The sequence below is a fragment of the Dipodomys merriami genome, unplaced genomic scaffold (assembly GCF_024711535.1).
Source record: "Dipodomys merriami isolate MVZ:Mamm:240054 unplaced genomic scaffold, mDipMer1.0.p SCAF_1018, whole genome shotgun sequence".
NCBI classification, from domain to species: Eukaryota; Metazoa; Chordata; class Mammalia; order Rodentia; family Heteromyidae; genus Dipodomys; species Dipodomys merriami.
Window position 1 is genome coordinate 155570 of NW_027202292.1, and position 23004 is coordinate 178573.

The 23004-nt window shown below is 42.7% G+C and overlaps 1 long non-coding RNA gene across 1 annotated transcript; it reads left to right on the forward strand.

The window, feature by feature from the left end:
• Positions 1-129: 129 nt before the first annotated feature.
• LOC138807704 (uncharacterized) lies at positions 130-6885 on the forward strand. The gene is made up of 3 exons (XR_011366242.1): positions 130-177; positions 2811-2975; positions 6732-6885. It is a non-coding gene; the product is annotated as an uncharacterized lncRNA (long non-coding RNA).
• Positions 6886-23004: the final 16119 nt, after the last annotated feature.

Below are 23004 nucleotides of genomic sequence, written 5' to 3' on the forward strand. Positions count from 1 at the left end.
ACAACATATATCCCATTGCCTGCTCATGCACAGGACATGGGATGCTTTTTCCTTTTATCCCTATCTTTCCCAGGCTCAGGAGACATTCTGTAAACCAGTACGCGCCAGGCACACAATGCTCTCTGGACAGAGGGAACTGATATAATCAGGATGTCCTGTTTGCTCCTAAGTCCTAGGGTAAGGACCTTAATACTTGATCTTTTTGGTTGTTGTTGTTATTAGAAAATAAATTTTGTTATGGAATGTCTTGGGTAAAAGAAAGACATTCCTCAAGCAACAAAGTAGCAGAAAGTTCCAGGCCAGCCTGTGCTAGTAGGGTTATAACTCAAAAAGAAAAAAGAAACATAAAGAAATACATGTTTAAAATCTACTGAATGTAAGAAAAAGAGTACAGTTTCCTGTGAGTATATAATGTCAGAGAGTTTCCTGGAAACAGTAGCCTCTAAAATGGGATGATTTTTTTCTTTATAGGGAAATAGTAATAACATTTATTATTATAACCACAATTCAGTGACATTCAGTACATTTCCAGTATTGTAGAACCATCACCTTTATCTTATCCCAAACATATCCATCACCCTCGACAGAAATTTTGGGCCATTAAACCATTCATGCCTCTTGCCTTACCTCAACCCACAGTAGCCCTGAGTTATTTTCTGTGTCTGTGAACTTTCTTACTCTTGGTACTTTATTGTTGTAGTCTGAATGTTTGGATTTCCATAATTTTTCATATGGTAACACTTGATCTTTTATTCTTATCCCCTAATGTTTGCTTTCTCCATGAAACCCTCTCAGAACACTCCTCGGGAACTCATCTTCTGCAGTTCAAGTGCATCTCTTCTCTATTCAATCTAGTATTGTTTAAAAATGGTCAAATTTAAGAAAAGTCATAAAAAGAATATAAACAGTATTTGTGTGCTTTTTATGAAAATTCACTATAGTTAACATTTTCCTTCTTTTGCTTAATCACTTATTTGTGTGTATGTTCTCTTTGTGGACATACATTTGAGATTAACTTGTATATATCATAGTCCTCTATTCCTACATATTTTAATCTTGCTCTCCTCAGGATAAAAATGTCCCGTTATTACATAGCCACAGTAGTTACCGGCTTCAGTAAATTAATCACAATGCCATACTTTTGCTTAATCTTTGTCTATATTTCAGTCTTGACAATTGGCTCAATTCTGCCCTCTCATTTTTTTCTCCAGTACTAATACCAGTACATGATCATGAATTATATATAGTTGTGTATACTTGATCTCCTATACTCTATAATAATTCTCTGCTTTTCCTTTATAACATTACTATTTTTAACAACACAAGCACCTGCTTCCATTTAGTAGCTAGGATGAGAGGTATGAGTGACTGCTGACTAGCAAATGTAGAGTTCTTGAGGGTTAAATTGTGTTATTTGTTTTTGTTTTTGTTTTTTACAAAGTATGAGGCTCATTGTAAAAATTGCTCAGTGTTGATGACCCTATATAAACTAGCTTATTATCCCAAATATACATGTAGATGTTCAATAAGCAGATATGTCTCTATATTTTTATACTAGGTAATTTGCTAGGTGCTAGGGAAGTAATGATGAGGACATAGAAAAATCACAAGAATAAAAGAAATCATGTTAATAAATATTTTTGAGGTCAATAATTCTCAATGTGGTCCCTATGTGGCAATTCTCCGAAGGCAGTTTTCAAATAATTGAAATTTTTGGCATAGAGATACAGGGTATAGCAGGGGCATTGGCCTGGTTGTCTGCACACTAAGGATGTAGGGAAATGTGCACTGGAGCATGTGGTTCTGGGAATAATTTTTTAATACTTTTGTTTACATTTTTAACCTTTTTTCTCCAGGCTAGCAGGCTTCATACCTTGAGCCACAGCTTAATTACTCACTTTCTTTTTTCTTTGTTCCTTTTTGCCGACCTTGGGGCTTGAACTCTTCTGCCTGGGCCCTGTCCCTGAGCTTCTTTTGCTCAAGGCTAACACTCTACCACTTCAAACACAGCAGCACTTCCAGCTTTTTCTGAGTAGTCTATTATGTTTCTCGGACTTTCCTTCCTTGCATCAAACTGTGATTCACAGAACTCAGCCTCCTGAGTATGAGTAGCTAGGATTACTGGTGTGACCCTTTGGCACCTGGCTAGGTTTTTCTTATGTTTTGGTTCTGGGCCTAGGGCTTGAACACATGGCCTGGTCAGTGTTGTTTAGTTTTTGTTTTTGATTTAAAGCTGATAGTCTATTTGAGCCAAAGCTCACTTTCTGCCTTTTTGTTTATGTTTTTATTCTTTGTGTTAATCCCAGGGCTTCAAAGTGGCCTGGCCAGTCTCCAGTCTCCATGCTTTCTCCCCCTCCAGCCCCCCCCAAGTTAGCAGGCACTACATCTTTAGCCAATGCACAACTCTTCCTTGTTATTTTTGGTTGTTGTTTTTATTTCTTTGTATTTGGCTTTTATTTATTTATTTATTTTGGCTGGTCATGGGGCTTGAACTCTGGGCCTGGGTGCTATCCCTCAGCATTTCAGCTCCACGTCCTCTACCATTTGAGCCACAACACCACTTGCAGCTTTTTTTTCTGCTTATGTGATGTTGAGAAATCGAACCAGGGCCTCATGCATCCAAAGCAAGCAAGCCCTCTACCACTGAGCCACCTTCCCAGCCCTGGTTTTCATTTTTTTATGGTGATCCTAGGGCTTGACCTGCCAGTCTTCTTGAGGTGTTGGGCTTTTTCCCCCTCTAGGATGGAAGTTTTACAAGTTGAGCCATAGCTCATCTTTTTTTTTTTTTTTTTGGTGGTTAATATTGTAAGGTCCTCTCCTGGATGGCGAGCAGACTCCACCCTCCTCACAGCAAAGTCTCCATCCAGTAACTGCATTACCTAGGCAACTGGGACACCTGGAAGAAGTCACATTTGCATCCACTGAGGTCATATCTGAATTTGATGTGGCCACACCTTTCTCTGCACGTACCCTAGGTAAGGCCTAGCCCGGTCCCAGACACTCTCTCTCTGCTCTCTCTCTGCTCTCTCTGCTCTCTCTGCTCTTTTCTAGCTCTTTCCTCTCTCTTTCCTCTCTTTCCCAGCTCTCTCTCATTCGAAGGCCTTTCCCAGACATGTGGAGTGCCAACCTTGCCTGGTCCCAGCAGGTCTACTGAATAAAACTACCCTTTACCTGAATAGCACGTGCATGGTGCTGTTCTTACTCGGCTATCTCTTTTTTTAAAACCTAACAAGTGAGGTAAGTGTCCTATGGCTCTAACGACTCAGGAGGCTGAGATCTGAGGACCTCAGTTGGAAGCCAGCCCAGACAGAAAAGTCCTTGTGAGACTCTTATGTCCAATTAAGCACTCAAAACCCAGAAGTGGCGCTATGGCACAAATGGTAGAGCACAAGGCTTGAGTACAAAGAGGCTCAGGGACAGCACAAAAGTCCTGAGTTCAAGCCCCACAACAGTCAAAAAATACAGAAAGGAAAAAAGTACTACAGGAAGCCAAGATGACTATCCAGACAGCTTGGTATTGGCATAAGAACAGACATCAGGACCAATGGAATAGAATTGAAAACCCAGAAATGAACCTACAGACCTATAGAAATCTAATCTTCGATAAGGGAGCTAAAACAATAGAATGGAAGAAAGACAGCCTCTTCAGTAAATGGTGCTGGTAAAATTGGTTAACTACTTGTAGAAAATTAAAGCTAGATCCTTATATATCACCTTGCACCAGAATCAACTCCAAATGGATCAAAGACCTCGAAGTCAAAGTACACACTTTGAAAACATTACAGGATGGAATAGGAGAAACCCTAGGTCTCCTTGGCTCAGGCCAAAATTTTCTGAATAGAGACCCGGAAACACAACAAATCAAAGAAAGGTGGGACAAATGGGATTGCATGAAGTTGCAGAGCTTCTGCATGGCAAAGGACGTAGCTAGCAAGATCAATAGAAAGCCCACGGATTGGGAGAAGATCTTCACTAGCCATACAACAGACAAGGGTCTCATATCTAAAATATACTTGGAACTCAAAAAATTAAACCACCCAACAACAAATCCTCAAAGAAACAACTGCCCAATAAATAAGTGGGCTAAAGACTTAAAGAGAAACTTCTCTGAAGAAGAAAGAAGGATGGCCAATAGACACATGAAGAAATGCTCAACCTCCCTAGCCATAAAAGAAATGCAAATCAAAACAACATTGAGATACAACCTCACTCTAGTTAGAATGGTTAAAATCAAGATCTCTAACAACAACAGATGCTGGAGGGGATGTGGACAGAAGGAAACCTTACTTCATTGTTGGTGGGAATGTAAACTTGTTCAACCACTTTGGAAAGCAGTATGGAGGTTCCTCAAAAGACTTCACATAGAGCTCCCCTATGACCCAGCAATCCCATTTTTGGGCATTTATCCAAATGTTTACAAACAAGACCACACTAAAGCTACTAGTACAACTATGTTTATTGCAGCATTATTTACCATAGCTAAGATATGGAACCAACCCAGATGCCCCTCAGTAGATGAATGGATCAAGAAAATGTGGTATATATACACAATGGAATTCTATGCCTCCATCAGAAAGAATGACATTGTCCCATTTGTTAGGAAATGGAAAAACTTGGAAAAAATTATATTAAGTGAAGTAAGCCAGGCCCAAAGAAACATAGGTCCCATGGTTTCCCTTATTTGCAATATCAAGTATATGTATGAGTCAAGCGGAAAAGGTCAGATAATGTGATGTTAGGAAAATGAATCCTTAGATATGTATTCATATGTTTTTTTTTTCCTTTCATGCATTTGTTTCTAACACATTTATAAGATTATCTCTTTGTAGCTTTGTATGTCCCTCCCCCACAGTATAACCCTGCTTTTACTATATTTGATGTCAGTATAACTTGTGTAGGAGATGGGAAAAAACAAGTCGTTTAAGGATAGAGGTAGACCTGTTGCAACAATGAGAAGTACAAATTGTCATGTCGAAAACGAGCTTTACAATGTTGTTGGGGGCCTAGCGGGGAGGATTGGGTGGGCAGATGGGGGGGAGGCTGGGAAGGGATGTGAAGGGTAAAGAAAGGAGGAGGCTGCAATGCGTGATAAGAAATGTACACATTAACCTGCCCATGTAATTGTAACCCCTCTGTACAGTGTGTTCACTAAAAATAAAAATAAAATAAAATAAATAAATAAGGGAAAAAAAAGAAAGTTGAGAGCCAAGGTTCAAAGCCATTCTAGGCATGAAAATCAATGAGACGTTTTTCACCAATTAACCAGCAACAGGTAGGAAGCAGTAGAGCTCTACCCTTGAGTAAAACTCAAGTTTTAGCCCAGGAGTAGCATAAATGAAAAGAATTCTCATTTACTTTCCTGCTCAGGCTGGATTCAAACCACAAATGCTCAGATTTCAGCTATTTGAGCAGGTAGGATTATAGGTGTGAACCATATTTTTAAAATCTTGAATTGGCTCTAATATTTTTGTCCTTCTTTTCATTAATTTATTATTCTTTTTCACTTTTTCATAATTTTGGGTCATCCAGCTTATTATTAGGGCTGGCCACTGTTTCTGAGGTTTTTGTTTTGAAGTTTTTTTTTGTGGATTTTTGTCCCAACCTGCAGGACGTCAATGAGGGCGGTGAACCTAAGCGAGAAGGAATGAAGGGACAAGAGACATGAAGAATGACAGCAAGACAGGGATTCTGATCAAGCTGCAAATTTTTATTTTTCACACAGGGGTATTTATATGCTTGGAATAAGGAAGCTTTTAAATTGGCCATTAAGGAAGCTTTTTCATTGGCCATAGCAGCTGCAGGATGTGTGCATAGGGCAGGGTGAAAGGGTGGTCATTAGCAGTTGCAGGATGTTTGCATAAGGCAGGATGAAAGGGTCGGATTTCTGAGAGTGGTTCTGTAAACTCAGCCACAAGATGTTCCAGTGAGATAGCCAAGCCTATCTTCATGTTGAGAGACTCCTTTTGGATCTCAACAGATTTTTTTTTTTTTTGAGCTTGTTATAGTACTTGAACTCCAGGCCTGGTCATTATTCCTAATTTTTTCTCAAGACTAGTAGGCTTACCACCTCAAGACAGTTCAAATTGTGGCTCTTTATGTATTTTTCTTTCTTTCTGCATTTATTTTGGGTGATGCTCTTATGGTTTGTACTCAGGACTTGGGCATTTTTGCTGAGTTTTTGTTGTTGCTGTATTTTTTTTTTCTTCATTGCTTGTCCTAGGGCTTGAACATAGGGCCTTAGATTTTGCTAGTCATAAAATCAGGGCAGAGCCACTGTGTCTGAGGTTTTTCCCTTTTCTTTCTCAAGACTAGCAGTCTCTATGGCTTGAGCCACAGATAAAGTTCTGGCTTTATTTATTTATTTATTTTCATTTTTGTTGCTAGGGCTTCAACTCACGACAAGGCCACTCTCCTGAGGCTTGAAGTCAGGGCAGGGCCATTGTGAATGAAGCATTTTTTGTATTGTTTATTCTCAAGGTTAGCATACTTTAACAGCTTGAGCAACAGCTGCATGAATGGCTTTGTTTATATAATGTTCTCTACCACTCCCACCAGGCAAAAGTTGTAAAGTTCATTTTTTGAAATAATTTCTTGTACATCTCATTGTTGCAATAGGTCTAGCTGTATCCCTATTTAAACAATTTGTTTTTTCCCTTCACCTTCACAAATTACCCCAACATCAAATACAGTGAAAATGTGGGAGTTATTTATTTATTTGGTTCTGGTCCTAGGGCTGGAACACAGGGAGTGGTGACTCTTCCTAAACCTGAAATCAGGGCAAGGTCACTGTGCTGGAGTCTCTCTCCCGTGTCCTGAGCAAGGCTGGCAGGCTCCAAAACTTAAGCCACATTTCAACATCTGGCTTTGTAAAACAAATTTGGTGATTCATAAGGGGTAAGTTTCTTATGGAGGAGCTGGGAAGTGGCTCAGTGGTAAAGTACTTGCCTTGAGCTGAAGAGCTAAGGGACACCATCCAGAGCTGGAGTTCAGGCCCCACAACCCACAAAAAAGAAAAAAGAAAAGAAAAAAAAAGCTGAGTGCCAGTGGCTTACACCTGTAATCCTAGCTACTCAGGAGGGTGAGATCTGAGGATTGCAGTTCAAAGCCAGACTGGGAAGGAAAGTCCATGAGACAATTATCTCCACTAAATCACCAGAAAACCAGAAGTGGCCCTGTGGCTCAAGTGGTAGAGCACTAGCCTTGAGCTGAAGAGCTTAGGGACAGTGTGCACACCGAGTTCAAGCCCCATGACCAACCAAAAAAAAAGAAAGATTCCCATGGGAAGACAGGGACATTAGCCAGGTTCTAAAATCAGAGGATGGTGATTCGAAGCCAGCCAGGGCAGGAAAGTTTTTGAGACTCTCATCTCCAATTAATCACCAAGAGCTTGGAAGTAGAATAGTTCTAGTCTTGTGCAAAACAGCACAAGTTCAGGCCCCAGGACTAGCACACATAAAACCTAGTGTCATGGAGCTTCCTGCCCAGGTTGACTATGAACCACAATCCTAAAATTTCAGCTTCCAAAGTAGCTAGGATTATAGGCATGAGCCACTACTTAAAAATATTTCATTGACTTCTCTCTTCTTCTTTTGCCTTCTTATTATATTGTTCATTTCGTGTGTGTGTGTGTGTGTGTGTGTGTGTGTGTGTGTGTGTGTCCTGGTGCTGGTTCTAGACCTTGAACTCTGGAGCCTAGCCACAGTCTCTGAATTTGTTTTACTTTTATTTTTAATGCTGTTTCTAGGCTTTGTATTCAGGGCCTAGTCCCTGTCCCTGAGTCATTCTTTTGTTGCTGGTGGTGGTGGTCCTAGGGCTTGAACATAGGGCCTGGTCACTTCCTGGGTTTGAAACCAGGGCAGGTCCACTGTGTATGAGGGTTTTTGTTGTTCGTTTTCCCTCAAAGCAAGCAGTCTCTGTGGCTTGAGCCACACAGATCAACTTCTGGCTTCTTTTACTTTTTGGCAGGTCATGGAAGATAAAAATCTCATAGAATATAAGAGTACTGTATCAGCAACTGAAATCTGAGGATTGGGGTTGAAAGCCCGGGCAGGTAAGTCCGTAAAACTTATCTCCATTTCATCCCCCAAAGAAAGGAAGTGGTAGAATGCTACCTTTAAGAAAAAAGAATTTCTATTTCCAGCTCTGGGTTCAAGACCCCTACCTGATACATACTCACAAACTCCTAAGGGACTTTTCTGCCTGGGATGCCTTGGAACCCAGATCTTCAAATTCTGACTTTTGTGTAGCTTGAGCTCCAGGTGTAAACCACCAATTCTCTTGGCTTTTGTGCTCATCTTCCACTCTGATTTTTATTTGTGTTTTGTATTTAATTGATTAATTATTAGTAGTCCTACCCTATGTATCTGGACCTGGTCACTGTTATTTTGCTTTTTCATTCAAGGCTGTTGCTTTACCACTTGAACCACAGCTCTACTTCTGGCATTTTTGCTGGTTAGTTGGAGATTAGAGCCTCATGGAATTTCCTGCCCAGGTGGGCTTTTAACCACCATCCTGAGATTTCATGCTCCTAACTGGGATTACATGTCAGCCACCAAAAAGTGCCTGGCTCACTCAATTTTAATATTCTTTTTTTTGTGGTTGGTCATGGGGCTTGAACTCTGGGTCTGAGCTCTATCCCTCAGCTCTTCAGTTCAAGGCTAGCGCTCGACCACTTGAGCCACAGAGCCACTTCCGGCTTTTGTCTTTTTTGCTATATGGTGCTGAGGAATCAAACCCAGGGCCTCATGCATGCAAGGCAAGAGCTCTACCACTGAGCCAACTTCCCAGCCCTCAATTTTAATATTCTTAATAGGCTCTTACAGTCTTTTTATTCACATGATGATGATGATGATGATGATGATGATGATGATGATGATGATGATGATGATAATGATGATGATGTGCTGGTCATAGGTTTGAAATCAGGGCATGGGTGCTGTCCATGATCTTCCAGTTGAGCCTCAGCTCAAGTCCTGGACTTTTCTTTATTTCTTTTTGCTTCTTTCTTGGTGGTTAATTTGAGAGAATTGTCTCATAAAAAACCTTGGCACTACTCAGAAGGTTGAAATCTGAGGATTGTGGTTTCAAGCCAGTCCTGACAAGAAAGTCCCAAACACCCTTTTCTTTTTCTTTTTGTTGTTGTTGTTGTAATGACAAAGGTGAGGTGCAGTGGAGTTGCAGTTTCATTAACAGGTAAAAAGGATGTTTGTTTTTGAGCAATAGCCTCCCAAAGTACACTGCCTCCTGACTAGGGATGGTCCACTGATGGTTAGAATGACTTGTCTTCCTTCTATGACCCTATTACCCTGGTAACCGATTGTTTACAAAGATGTGATCCTGACACCTTAGCAACATGAGAAGGGACAATATCATTCCTAGGTTGGGATGAAAACCAAGTGGATCCCCCCATTTGGTGTGCTGCCTCGCTCTGGGGGGCCAGGATGATAGTGCACCCTTCTGTGAAGAAGGAAAATGACTTGAACAATTCTGTACTCTTTGTTCATTTCTGACAGATGAGGGCTGTGGATATATTCATGGACTCATCTAGGGACAAGCAGGGAATTTTCTAGGATCTCCACTGTGTCTAGGAAGGAAGGGCCTCAGGTTTTGCTGCAGAGAGATGCATCCTACAATGCGGTTGCAGCAGCCCTGGCTTGCTCCAATGCCAGTGATTTCCCAGATCAGCAATATACCTGGACCCAGGAAATGTCACCTTATGCAGATGAAATAACTCTCAGGACATCTGTCCTGATGACCATGGAAGCCTATGCCAGTGCAAGCGATGGTGACACAATTCTGCTCATGTGGCTGGGAGTATGGAAGTGGCACAGGTGTGGATTTGAGGTGTTGGGTAGCACACGTGGTGTATGCTTTCTGCTCTGCCCACCACATGACTAAAGGCAATGCTGGATTCTGTCTGAATTTAACTGGGGTCTGAGAGACTGTGGATTTTCTGGGATGCCAAAGCTCCCAGGGGGACATAGGTTGAGCTGGACTAGGTGAAAGGGAGTGAAGGAAACCTCCAGAAAAAAGGAAGTCTTGATTCTCTTTAAAAGTTCCTTTAACGCTTAAATTTTAATGAAAATGGGAAATAAATGGAAAAAGTGATTCTAGATCTCAGTTTCCTGAATAGCTAGCATTACAGGTGTGACACTAGTACCCAACTCACCCTTTTGTATCTATTGAGTTTATTAGGTTCTAGACACTGTAGCAAGGAAAAAAAGAAAAGCTTTGTTTCGAAGGTCTATGCCTTTGTGTGTGGGGTTGGGGGAGGGTAGGGAATGTATACACATAAATATGTTTAAATATATGATGGAAAAAATATATTGAGTGATGTGCTAGGGAGGAATGTTAGCAATTTGCAGTGATGTATGAGTTCAGAAAAGCCTCATGCGGTAAAGTGACTTAGAAGAGATCAAGGCAACTCATCCAGGCCCCAGAATCAGGTAGAGTCATGAGCTCGAAGTATGAGCACCTACACCTGGGTCCCCTCCCATTTCTGGAGTTCCCTCCATACAACTGGCCCCTCCCTCTCTCTGCCCAGACCCACCTGGACTCCCATCTACCTCACTTCCTTTTCCCTCAGATCCTCCTGCTACCAGGATAGTGATGGAGGTCATGTGCTCCCTCTTGGGGGAAATATCGCTTCTCTAATAAACCTTGTAATAATCTTTCTCCTTTGCCTTCCTGATTCTGCATGGTCCCCTTGCATGGATTTTTGTCTAATCCTCTTACATTGGTCGCCCCTGTGGGGATAGGCTCCCCAGTGGGTTTGATCCTCCCTCCACTTCGGAAGGAGGTTCAACCAGCTTCCCTGGGACCTATCCTGAAATCCTATACGCCAGTCACCAGAGGACCACCAAGGTAACTTTCTCCTGACTGAGCGCTCTACCAGCCCATCCAACACTGCTAATTAAGTCCCACTTCAGGGTAAGTGAAAAGTTTATCTGAGGTCTGCGTTTCTGATTCTGATATCTCAGTGGTAAGGGTACCTGGGCCTCTGTGACTTACCGAGCCCCCCTTCCCCTCATCAGAGCCAAACCTTGGCCAAGTGCCAGGGGCCTACCTTGGCCCAAGGACCCCTCCTCCCTGGCCCAAGGAATGCAAATGGACAAACATGAAGACATTCTCCACTGGCAGGGCCACCACCCCCTTTAGGAGCCAACCTGTACTGTGGAGAACACTCTAATATAGGCCCATGGCATCAGGTCCGTTACCATGGGAAGGACACTAAATTTCTTTACATTAAGGCCACCTGGGCCTTGGAGGGCTTCTGAGCCCCTTCAATCAAATTTTGCCCCAAATTTAAAACTCCATTTCTGCGAGTGCTTGGGCAGATAGCTCTGGCTCTCTCTCTCTCCCTCTCTCCCTCTCTTCTTCTCTACCTCTCCCTCTTTCCCTCTCCCTCTTTCCCTCTCCCTTGCAACTGAAGGTAAAAGTATGGATGAGTTTAAGTTTAAACTCCTCCTCTGTGTACTGCTTTTGCAGTTTCCCCTCCTCTGCAGTCTCCCCTGTGAGGCCCTCCCCTCTTTTGCGGCCTCCCCCACAAGACACCCTCACTTCTGTGCCCTTCCCCACGAGGCACTCTCACTTCTGCGGCCTCCCAGTGAGGTATACTCCCTTTTGCAGCCTCTTCTGTGAGGCCCCCTCCCCTGAAGGACTTCATCTGTGAGGTCCTCACTGCTCTGCGGGACCCCTCCTCTGCCTTTGTAGTGGGGGTGGAAGCTGAAGCTCCAGTTTTGCCAGAAACAATGCATAAAGCATAAAGTGACTCCATTTAGGGTATCATCTCTTATTCTTTTCCATGGTTTTCCATGGTCAGGACTGACTTTGTCCTGGCCATTGTCTCAACATCCATTGCTGGGATAGCTTGTCCCGGTTGGCATTTACGGTTTGGACTCAAGGCCTGGGCACTGTCCCTGAGTCCTTCTGTTCCAGGCTAAGCTCTACTACTTAGAGTCACAATGCCACTTTCAGCCTTTGGCTGGATAGTCCTGGTTCTGTGCTGATTAGTAGGGAGATGGAGTTTTAGAAGGATTTTTTTTGTACCCAAGATGGCTTTGAACTTTCTTACAAAAGCTCTTTTTATTTCCAGTTAAAGCAACAAGGAGATCAATGAGATGGAGGTTACCTATAACTTGTTAACAATTGACTAACAATTACTTGTCAGAGATTTTTAAAAGAAAGCCCAGTAGATGCTTTTAACCTGAGACTGATTGGCACTCTAAGTACAGCCCACTGCCTCTGGGTAGCCTGTTTAAAGTGGCTTATAGACAACATTTAACCTATAACAAATGTACAGGCCTTTTCTTGGGCTACAGCAGCATAGCCTGTTTAACACCCTGGTTTATAAAAGCATTTTCTGTCTGGCAGAGGAATGCCTACCTATGTAGGCCTTTAGACAGATCTCAATAGGAACATAATCTCAGCTTTACAAGCTTTTCAACAGATGAATTTAACCAGCTCAAAAGTTACTGCCATTAAGGACTTTGAGCAGATACAGGGGTTTTGGGATTTACATTCTACAATCTTAGCTTTTACTACCCACTATCACAGATCTCTGGAAAGTTTTGCCCAGTTACACCAACATGGGTGATAGGAATGTTTAAAAACTTATCTTTCCATGACCTTCTGGCTTGATCAATTTTTTGGAAGACAAAGCTCAAGTAACTCAGGACCTGATACCACTTTTGTCATCCAAACATTTGTTTGTAATTGCCTCTGAATGTTTTAACATTGTCAGGGTCCCTGGAGTGCCTTTCTTATGTTGGGATAAATACATCTTTGGCACTTTCCTTGGTCAGTCGCTGGACTTGAACTCAGGGTTTGAGTGCTGTCCCTCAGCTCTCCAGCTCAGGACTAGCACTTGGCCACTTTAAACTCCAAAACAACTCAGCTTTGAGCACTCTGTTGGCAGATTAGAGATGACAATCTCACAGGGACTTTAGTCTGCCTGTGCCTGGACTGGCTTCGAACGACAGATCAATGAGTTTTTTTTTTTTTTTTTTTTTTTTTTTTACAAACAGTCACTTTTACTCCAATTAAAAGCAACAAAGATGGTCATTGGAAGTAGTTTTATAAGCATGGTTTTACTTATTAAATTACATTTGACAAACTTGTCCTATCTTTTACTGTGGGCCTTCCGGCAACTGTTACAAAAAACTTTAGGGGCAAACCTGAATAATCCTTTTTTTTTTTTTTTTTTTTTTTTTTTTTTTTTTTTTTTTTTAACTTTGAAATAAACCTTTAGGAAAATTTTATCTTTTAAACTTGTCTGGGAGGCCAGCCACTCCCCACAACTTCTCAAATTTTTACAAGGGGGATGTCATTTTAAATCCTTTTTGTGAAGTTATGTTAATTTGCATTTAAATGCATCATTGAAACACTGGGCTGTATATTCTTTGCCTGTAGGCTGTCCTGTGGGCAGTGAATAGAAAGAGTGGCCATATTTTTTTCCTGCAGTCTGAGTTACCTTTAGGAATTTACCTCCAATTGTAAAATAGTATAGAAATCAATTTCTATCCTTTGCTCATACACCCTGTATGGTCTAACTTCTGGCAATTAACATTTACAGAACCAAATATCTAATGTGGCTTGTGTTTTACCTTTAATTAACAGGCTTTTGGTCATGTGAGATGAAGCAAGGCCAGAGTCTGAGAGAGACTGTGGCATCTCCCAGCATGTATGGACTGTTGCACCTCCTGTTGGTAACCTGCAATATTTCTACATATACTGGTTAGAGACCTGGTTTACATTGGCTTTTGCAGGCTGGTGCCACTGGTTTAGGCAGCTGTGCCTGGGCATAGTCACTCTGCTCCCTTGATCTTAATTGAAGTTGATCGGCACACAGGGGAGAAAACAGAGAATGAAACCCTTAGCTTTAGTTTACTAGCCATGGTCAGTGTACAATAGTTAACTCTTAGCATAGATGGACATAGGAATGACATAATTCACAGCCAACTTAGTTACCAATTTCATTTACTTTGTAAAGGACATTGTCTTTTTTAAGTCCTTTTCCAAGGTCTTTTAAAACTGCCTGTTTTTTCTTTGGCTTAATCAGGTCACAAAGTTTTAAAGCAATTTAGATTAATTCACAGCTTCCATTGACAAAGATTTTTAGTAGGCAGAGTAACCTTGAAACCATAATCACTTACATTTAGTCAAATAAGACACAGACAGACATGTTTGTGCACAGATTATAGAGCATGCTTAGATTTTAAAATAGACTTCTAAAGTTTTGAAATTTTAGTGGAACTACTTTTCTAATTATGAAGGAACCATGTGGTCAGTTTAAAATACAAAACTTTGCCAACAAGAAACCTAGTGAACAGGAGGCAATAGGAACATACACTTGGCCTAGCATAATGGCACCACAGGACAGGGGAGGGGGAAGGGGTAGTACCAAGCTGAAGTACCAAGATGCCAATTTGGCACATCCACTACTTGCTCAATGCTAGAGAGAAGATTAATACACTTTTGGTAATATCCAAACTTGTTGGCCTTTATTTCGGTGAGTTTAGACTTAAACTCACCCATTTTCTATCTAATGAGTAGAAACAAGCAATTACTGGTTACATTCTTCCAGGGCTTAACCAACGCGTTTAGCATATGAAATACTTGTGAAAGAGGTTACAAGCAGGTAATTTTGGCAAGAGGGAGAGTTTAAGGGGAGGGGGAGAGAGAGAGCGAGCTACTTGCTCAAGCACTCTCAGAAGTGGAGTTTTAAATCTGGGGCCAAATTTAACTGATGGGGAACCAACAGCCCTCCAAGGCCAGGTGGCCTTAATGTAAAGAAATTTAGTGTGCTTCCCATGGTAAGTGACCTGAAGCCATTTGCCTACAGTAGAGTGTCCTCTACAGTGCAGGTTGGCTCCTGAATAGGTGGTGGCCCCACCAGTGGAGACTGTCCTTATGTTGGTCCAAGGTGGGTCCTTGGGCCATGGTAGGCCCCTAGTGCTAATTCTAGCACTTGGCCAAGTTTTTGGTCAGATGGTGAGGGTGGGGCTCAGTTAGCCCAGAAAGGCTCAGGTGGCCTTACCACTGATATTGGAATCAGAAACCCCGACCTCGGACAAACTTGTCACTTACCCTGGAGTGGGAATTAATTAGTGGGGCTGGATGGGCTGGTAGAGCGCTCAGTCAGGAGGAAGTTACCTTGATGGTCCTCTGGTGACTGGAGTGAAGGATCTCAGAATAGGTCCCAGGGAAGCTGGTGGAACTCCCTTCTGAGGTGCAGGGGGAGCAAATGCACTGGGGAACCTATCCCAGTATGGAGCCACCAATGAAAGAGGATCAGACACATCCATCCTATGGGACCATGCAGAGGCAGGCAGGCAAAGGAGAAAGATTATTACAAGGTTTATTAGAGGAGCCATATTTCCCCCAAGAGGGAGCACATGACCTCCATCACCATCCTGGTAGCAGAAGTATCTGAGAGAAAAGGAAGTGAGGTAGATAGGAGTTCTGGTGGGTCTGGGTGGAGAGAGGGAGAGGCCAGTTGTATGGAGGGAACTCCAGAAATGGGAGGGGGCCCAGATGTTGGTGGAGCTGAGGACCAAAGGTGAGCAATCTACAAACTGCAGTTCAAAGCCAGTCCAGGCAGAGAAAGATTATCATCTCTAACTAGCCAGCAGAGTGCCAAAAAAGTGGGCAGAGTTGCTTTGGAGTCCGAAGTGGCAAAGCGCAATCCTTGCACTGGAAAGCTGAAAAACAGCACTCAGGCACTAAGTTCAAGTCCAGTGACCAAGGGAAATGTCAAGGTTGCATATACCCTAACATAGAAAGAGGCACTCCTGGGACTTTGGCAATAATGTTTGGCTCTTCTAAAATTGATCAGAGCTGGAGGTCATGGCAAGCTAGTTTATAAGCATGCATAACTGGGCAAGAACTTGTCAACCATTTGTAATAGTTGGCTGTAAAAGGCTGAGGTTGTGAAATGTGGGGAATAGCTTCAATCCAAACTGCTCTGTATGTGCTTAAGACCCTAATTGGCAGTAAATTCTAGGCTGACACTAACCAAATAAATTTGTTTAAGAATAAAATATGAAATTGTTAGGGCCAGATCAAAAGTAAACAGATAGGGTATTAATTAGAACAAGGAAGGAGAAAATTCAAATTTAACTGAGACAAATAAGTCCCAGGTAAGCAGAGAAACATTGGTATAAACACCAAAATAAAACAAAATTGTGGTCTGATAATTACTAAAAAGATCATTTATATCAGGATTTAGACCAAATGTTAAATTTTCAAAGATAAGGGCTTAAGTAGAGAGTTAAGCACCAGGAGCTACACTAAACATCTGTATGCCAAATGATGGCCTGTCCCACCTAGGCTATTTGAGGAGCTAAACAATGCTTTCACCCATTTGGGGAGGTAATGTTTTCCTAGGATTTCAAGGTAAGAGTTGTCCCACCTCCAGGCCTTGAAGCTGGGTGCAATGCCCCCATCTCCAGCCTAGATACCAGGATGTCTACAGGCAGTTGTTTGGACTTAACCACCCTATTTGCCTTAATGCAATTTGTAATCACTAACTGTTAGTTCTGCTTTTATAACTTGTTTTTCAATTACAAAACTGCCACTGAACACCTACAAGTGGAACTTCTTATGGATTTTACCTTTAAACATCCTAGACTATTTAAATCTTTTACAAACCAAAGTACTAAACAGGCTATGCTGCTATAGCCCCCCCCCAACAGGGTCCATACAGCTATTAAAAGTTAAAAAATTATGCCTAAACTCTAGTTTGGAATAAAATGTAATTAGTAAAAAGTTGTCACCTTGACAAACTACCCCACACCATATTATAAAAGCCAGTGTACAACCAGAAAAATATTAAGGGAGTTTACTAAAGTTAGTCCCTAGGAAAACTTCTTTAATCAACCTGTGTAGACTAATGCCAACTGTTTACACACCCATAAAACATTTAAGCTTCAATTATAAAAAAAAAAAAAACGAAAAAGGGGAATCCCCAAGGGAAACTTTTGCCTTCACCTTATTTAAATTTTTAAAATTTCACTCAAAGTTATCCTTTCACTAAAGCTGAAAAGCATTTTATCCCTCTAGCACCACCTCACTATCTATTCCCATATGGTTTAAAAAATTTAATCAATGAAGACTAAGACTAATGCCCCATAAGGGAAAACAGTGTTTCTATCATTCCAGATGGATCCACTGGCAACATCTGGGTCCCTTTTTGACTCATCCGACCTCCAGAGAAGCAAAAACAACACAACACATCCCTGAGGAAGAAGATCTAGTACGCAGATTCGCAGACCTAAGCTTTAAGTCCCGAGGAAGCCATCATCCTTATCTTAAGAAAACCAGCTTGACCCCACCAACATGGGGTCAGAATAAGGTGTTGACACAAGACCAAAGCCACCCTGGTCAGTACAAAAACCCCTAGAATACCTGAATATCTGTTTTGGCCGTGATTGCACTGCTTGTGAATACATCTGCAGTGAACATGCATATTGGGCCTATGTCCCTCACCCACCATTGTTAAAATTAGTGGATTAGCTAGACCAAGGTCCGGTGGCGTATACAAATGACAGCACGTATTTTCCGCCACCATGGGATCATGCAGACCCTACTCATCCAGGTGAGGAAGGAATACCTTATATTATTTCCTTAGGATTTGAGTCTTTACCACTGTGTTTAGGGACATCACCTTGCTTACCAACCAGAAGACAGGTATGGGCATACATCTTGCCTGATGATAAGATCAACAATCATATGAGGCTATTCAGAACAAGTTCCTTAAATTTTATTGGTCAGGATCATTCTTATACAAATAAGACTGGGCAACCACCTAACCTAGTATGCCAGGACATTAATTATTGAATTGGGTTTATGTTTCTATTCAGTGGTCTCAGTGTCAAAACCCTAGAGGAAAGATTATACAGCATAATGATAACATCTCATTTATAGATTGAGGTCCTCATGGATGTTTCATTGCCAATTATTCTGAAAAGCATGTTGGTGATTGGTATACTAATAATTCTTCTGACGGTGACGTCTATACAATGGAGTTATAAATCATGTAGAACCCATTGGCTTGCTCACCTGACATGATGGAGGCCTTGTGCCTCGTAGGCCACATATAAATTTCAGGGGACACTTAGGGCCTGAGCAGTGGCGTTTATAAAACTTGCCACCCAATTTTATACAACTCAGAATTGGATTGGTCACTTTACTAGGGCCCATGAGGCAAATTATACATTTTACAGGAACCATTCTTCTACTGTACAGGGTTGTATTAAACTTTCCTATCTACTAGCCCACAGGGACAGTGTCAATCAATGAGAACCCACGCAGCCAGGACTCTTTACATGCTTAAATCATACTATTTCTTTTAATATGCCTTCTCAGTCTCTCCTGATATTAAGATCTCGCTTAGGGGTCTGGGTGCCTGTTAACCTCACCCGACCTTGGCAGGAGAGCCCCACTGTTGGTTTGTTGAAAGGAGTCTTCCAGCAACTGCTGAAGAGAACTAGGAGATTCCTGGGTCTGAGTGTAGCTGTGATCCTTGAAATGATTGCTATCACCATGACTGCTGCGACTGCTGGAGTGGCCCTGCATTCCTCCATCCAAACCAAGGACTTTGTAGAGAAGTGGCTGGACTGTCACCAGCTATGGACTCATCAGCACAATATTAAACAGGACATTGATTCCCATCTGAACACACTGCAACACACGGTGCAGTGGATGGGAGACTAGATAATTGATCTGCAGAAACAGCTAACCTTCAAGTGTGATTAGAGCTCAATAAACTGTGCATCACTCCTACTTGATTCAACACTTCTAACATTACTTGGCAGGGACTTCACTACCACTTGCCAGTCTTGCAAGGAAATTTGACTTGGGACATCCACTAGTTACAGCAGGAAGTCATTGAGACTTTCTTGGCACAACTCCCTGGGGTGGGATATGCAGGTCTGTCTGAGGGAATTGCATCTGTGCTAAACCAATTGGACCCTCGTACCTGGTGGCACAGTTTTAAACATAGTGTTTCTACAGATCGATTGCATTATGTCTTGTCAAGATATTGCTGTCTACATTCCAAAATAGTTTCTGCAAATCCCTCCTGCAAAGGATCTCTTGCTTACAGTTGTACTTAAAAAAACAAATAAGGGGGGAGATGTCAGAGGCATCGACTGGCATAACCCCATTTGTTGCTGTTTCCACAGTGGGATCTGGGAACACGATGTGTGGTATAGGCAAGAAGGGACTACACCATGTGGGTATAGACAAAATTTATTGAAACATCACATGCTTATATACAGCACACAAGCAGGAGAAGTAAATCTTCAGTCAGGGGCAGAGAGTTAAACAGTTTTATGGGAGCACAGGCAATGAGAGTTTAAACAGAAAAAGCTAATCCTTGTCAACAAATGTGGAGCAGTTCCACTAATCAAGGTTGAAAAAGTAGGTAAAGCACAGGTGATTACACATAGGGGGAGTCTACAGGCATTGTTCTACGTGGTTAAGTAGATGAAGCAGGAATGGTACTTTGAGCAAACCATTACCTGAGTCTTGCACCGGGGGCAGAACCTTTGCCCAGCATGGAGGAAGGGGTGTCCCTTCCTCCCCGAGAAGAATTGGAAGTGGTCCTGTGGCTCAGGTGGTAGGGCACTTGCTTTCAGCTGAAAAGCTGAGGGACAGCGCCCAGGCCCAGAGTTCAAGCCCCACGACCAACAAAAATAAATAAATTGGAAGGAAGGAATGCATGCCTGCATGCACCCTCAGGGCACACAGGTGCTCAGATGGGGTTTTGTAGGCCTATGCCTCCAACACCCATCTGAACCCCTCTCCTTTTGCTCCAGATCCAGCTCCCAGATCTTAGGCCGATTGGGTGGAAGGGGGCTGTGTCAGTCCTGGAGTTTTTCTCCGCCTCTGGCTGTGCCTGAGCAGCTGCAGGAGCCCTGGCCCATGCTGCACGAGGCAGCAACAACTGCTGCAGTCGCTGCTGCAAGTTTGGCCATTTGGCTCCACTCCTGCCTGGTTGCCCTGACACTGGAAGAGTCTCGCTGGCTCCTTTGCTGTTTCACACTGCACCTCCAGCTTAGGGATGAGCCCAGGAAGCTCGGCGCTGGAGCCTTTGAGGCCTGAGGTCAGCCGCTGGAGGGATTTGGAGGGGCTGCCCTGCCTGCAGGGTCTGGCCTGAGGAGCCTGTGCCCCAGCCATGGCTGCTTGCTGCTTCTCACTGATGCTCAGAAGAAGCGGCGGCGGCGCTGGCCTGTAGCCGGCTTGCTTGCTCCCTCCGAGGCTCTTACAGTAGTGTTACTGGCAGAACAATATCCCAACTGCTCTAGTACTATTTTATTGTATTTTAAAAATAAAAGATTTCATGGGCCCCATAAGTGCATTATAAAATATGACTGGCAGACGCTATTTAAATAAATGTGAGAATTCAGGAGTTTTTTTTTTTTTTTTTTTATCTTCCTAAGTGATTTTTTTTGTCTGTCTTGGGACTTGAACTCTGGGCCTGGGTGCTGCTGTCCCTTAGCTCTTCAGCTAAAAGCTAGCACTCTACCACTTGAGCCACAGGACCACTTAGGTTTTTTGGTGGTTTATTGGAGATAAGAGTCTCATGGTCTTTCCTGCACTGGTTGGCTTTGAACCAGATCTCAGCTTCCTGAGTGGCTAGGATTACAGGCAGGAGCCACTTGCGCCCAACTCTAAGTGATCATTTTAAAGGCTAAGCATGATAGATCACTCCTGTAGTACCATCTACTTGGGAGGCATAGATTGAGAGGACTGCAATCCAAGACCAACCCAGGCAAAAAGTGAGATCTGATCACAATCATCAAGCTGGGCTGATTCCAATAATCTCAGCTAGATGGGAGGCTGGTCCTGGGATGGGAAGAAAACAGGATGCCCTAACTTAAAAACTAAAGTACAAACAGGCCGTGGTGTGGATTAAGAGTTAAACACCTGCCTAAGCATGAAATCCTTTGTATAAACCCTAGTACTGAGAAAAGGAGGGAGGGAGGAAAGCAGGAAGGGATATAGGGGAGGGAGAGAGATGTTATTTCATTAATTTTACATTTTTCTTAACACCATTCATTTTGAGTTTCTTTTGCTCAAGACTAGCACTCTGCCACTCAAGCCTCAGTACCACTTCCAGCCTTTTCTCTTTATGTGGTACTGAGGAACCAAACCCAGGACTTCATGTATGTGCTAGGCCAGCACTCTATTACTAAGCCACATTCCCAGTCCTTCTTTTATTTTGTAAGATGAGGTTTGGTTTTGTGTTCTTCTCTTGGCATGGAACTTAGGCTAGTCTCAACCTAACTTCTGACTCAGCCTCCTAAATTCAGAGATTGCAAACATAGACCACCATGCTCAGCTCAGGATTCCTTTGAGAGAATCATCTTTTCAGAGACAGAGTTATTCTGTCTTCCTTGGATTGGATGGCCTTTTGCTTTTGGCATTGTGTTAATCCCATTTCTTGTCCTGATGTATTTCTCCTCTTATATCAATAGAAAAATTTCAGGTTCCCAACTTGAAGCCTATTGGTGTCATCCAATAATATCACAAAACTTGTGAATACCATTACCTGGCATCATGGGCATGCCAGCCAGCTAAAACTCAGCTATCAGGTGGGCTTGGGCTCCAACAATGCAGGCATTTCTCTGCATAATCTGAAAACTGTCATAGATAATGTTGGTTTATTCCATCCTGTTTTCAGCTGCTTGCCATTCTGAGCTTTATATGTTTTTGCATTCTTTTATTTATTTATTTATTTATTTTGAGTCATGGGCCTTGATCTCTGGGCTTGGCTTGGGTGATGTCCCTGAGCTTTTCAACTCAAGGCTAGCACTCTATGACTTGAGCCACAGAGCCACTTCTGGTTTTCTGCTGGTTTATTGGAGATAGGAGTCTCACGGACTTTCCACCCTGGGCTGGCTTTGAACCACGATCCTCAGATCTCAGACTTCTAAGTAGCTAAGATTACAGGTGTGAGCCACCTGTACCGGCCCTGACTGAATCTTGAAAAGAGAAGACAGGAATAGGTCAAGAGACACACAGTATCAAAAAGGGGATGGGAGGGATCGAGAGTCCTGACTGAGCAGTGGATCCATATAAAGTCTGATCAGACTTACTCCAAACATGAAGGAACATCTTCAGTCTGGATGTGGGATGCCTATAAACATTGTCAGGGACATGAAATGAGCAGGGTTGGGATGAGGGTTTTAGGGAGCACTGTGGGATGAAGTGTCATTAAAAACTCTCAGCTCTGGGGCTGGGAAGTTGGCTCAGTGTTAGAGCGCTTGCCTTGCATGCCTGAGGCCCTGGGTTCGATTCTTCAGCACCACATAAGCAAAATAGAATAAGCCGGAAGTGGCGCTCTGGCTCTAGTGGTAGAGCACTAGCCTTGAGCTGAAGAGCTGAGGGACAGGGCACAGGCCCAGAGTTCAGGCCCCACAACCGGACCCTCCCCCCCCCCCGAAAAAAAACCTCTCAGTTCTGACAGCACAGATCAGGTGTATGTCTTGGGAGTCCCCTGTTGTGATGTGGCAATGCTCTTCTTGTGTATGTCTGCCTAGAGGGGGAGGTGTTTGCTCCTTATTTGTCATTAATTCTAGAGGACAGAGGAGCCCCGTGAGTCCAGTAAACAGATGCTTTCTGGCAGCTTCTCACAGTGTTTCCTCCAGGCAGCACCAGGCTCTTTACTTGCTCTGATGAGGCAGCTGCATATGGGTCTGCAGGAATTTCTTGTCAAGAAATTAGAGAGTCATTCATTCATTACTCTAGAACAAAGAATGGCAATGCCTAACTATAGGTTGCTTTGTTATTCCAATGTGTGTGCTACTGGCACTGGCTTGTCTCTTCAGTCTGCACAGGCTCAGGATAATACTATAGTCAGCTCTGACACACCAGCTTACACCCAGTCACTACTCAGAATGTGATGTCAAAGCTATGGTAATAGATGACAAGGCTGTTTAAGTCAGAAAAATATCACAGCAGAATGAACTATGATATCTTTTTGCTCCTCTGATTTAA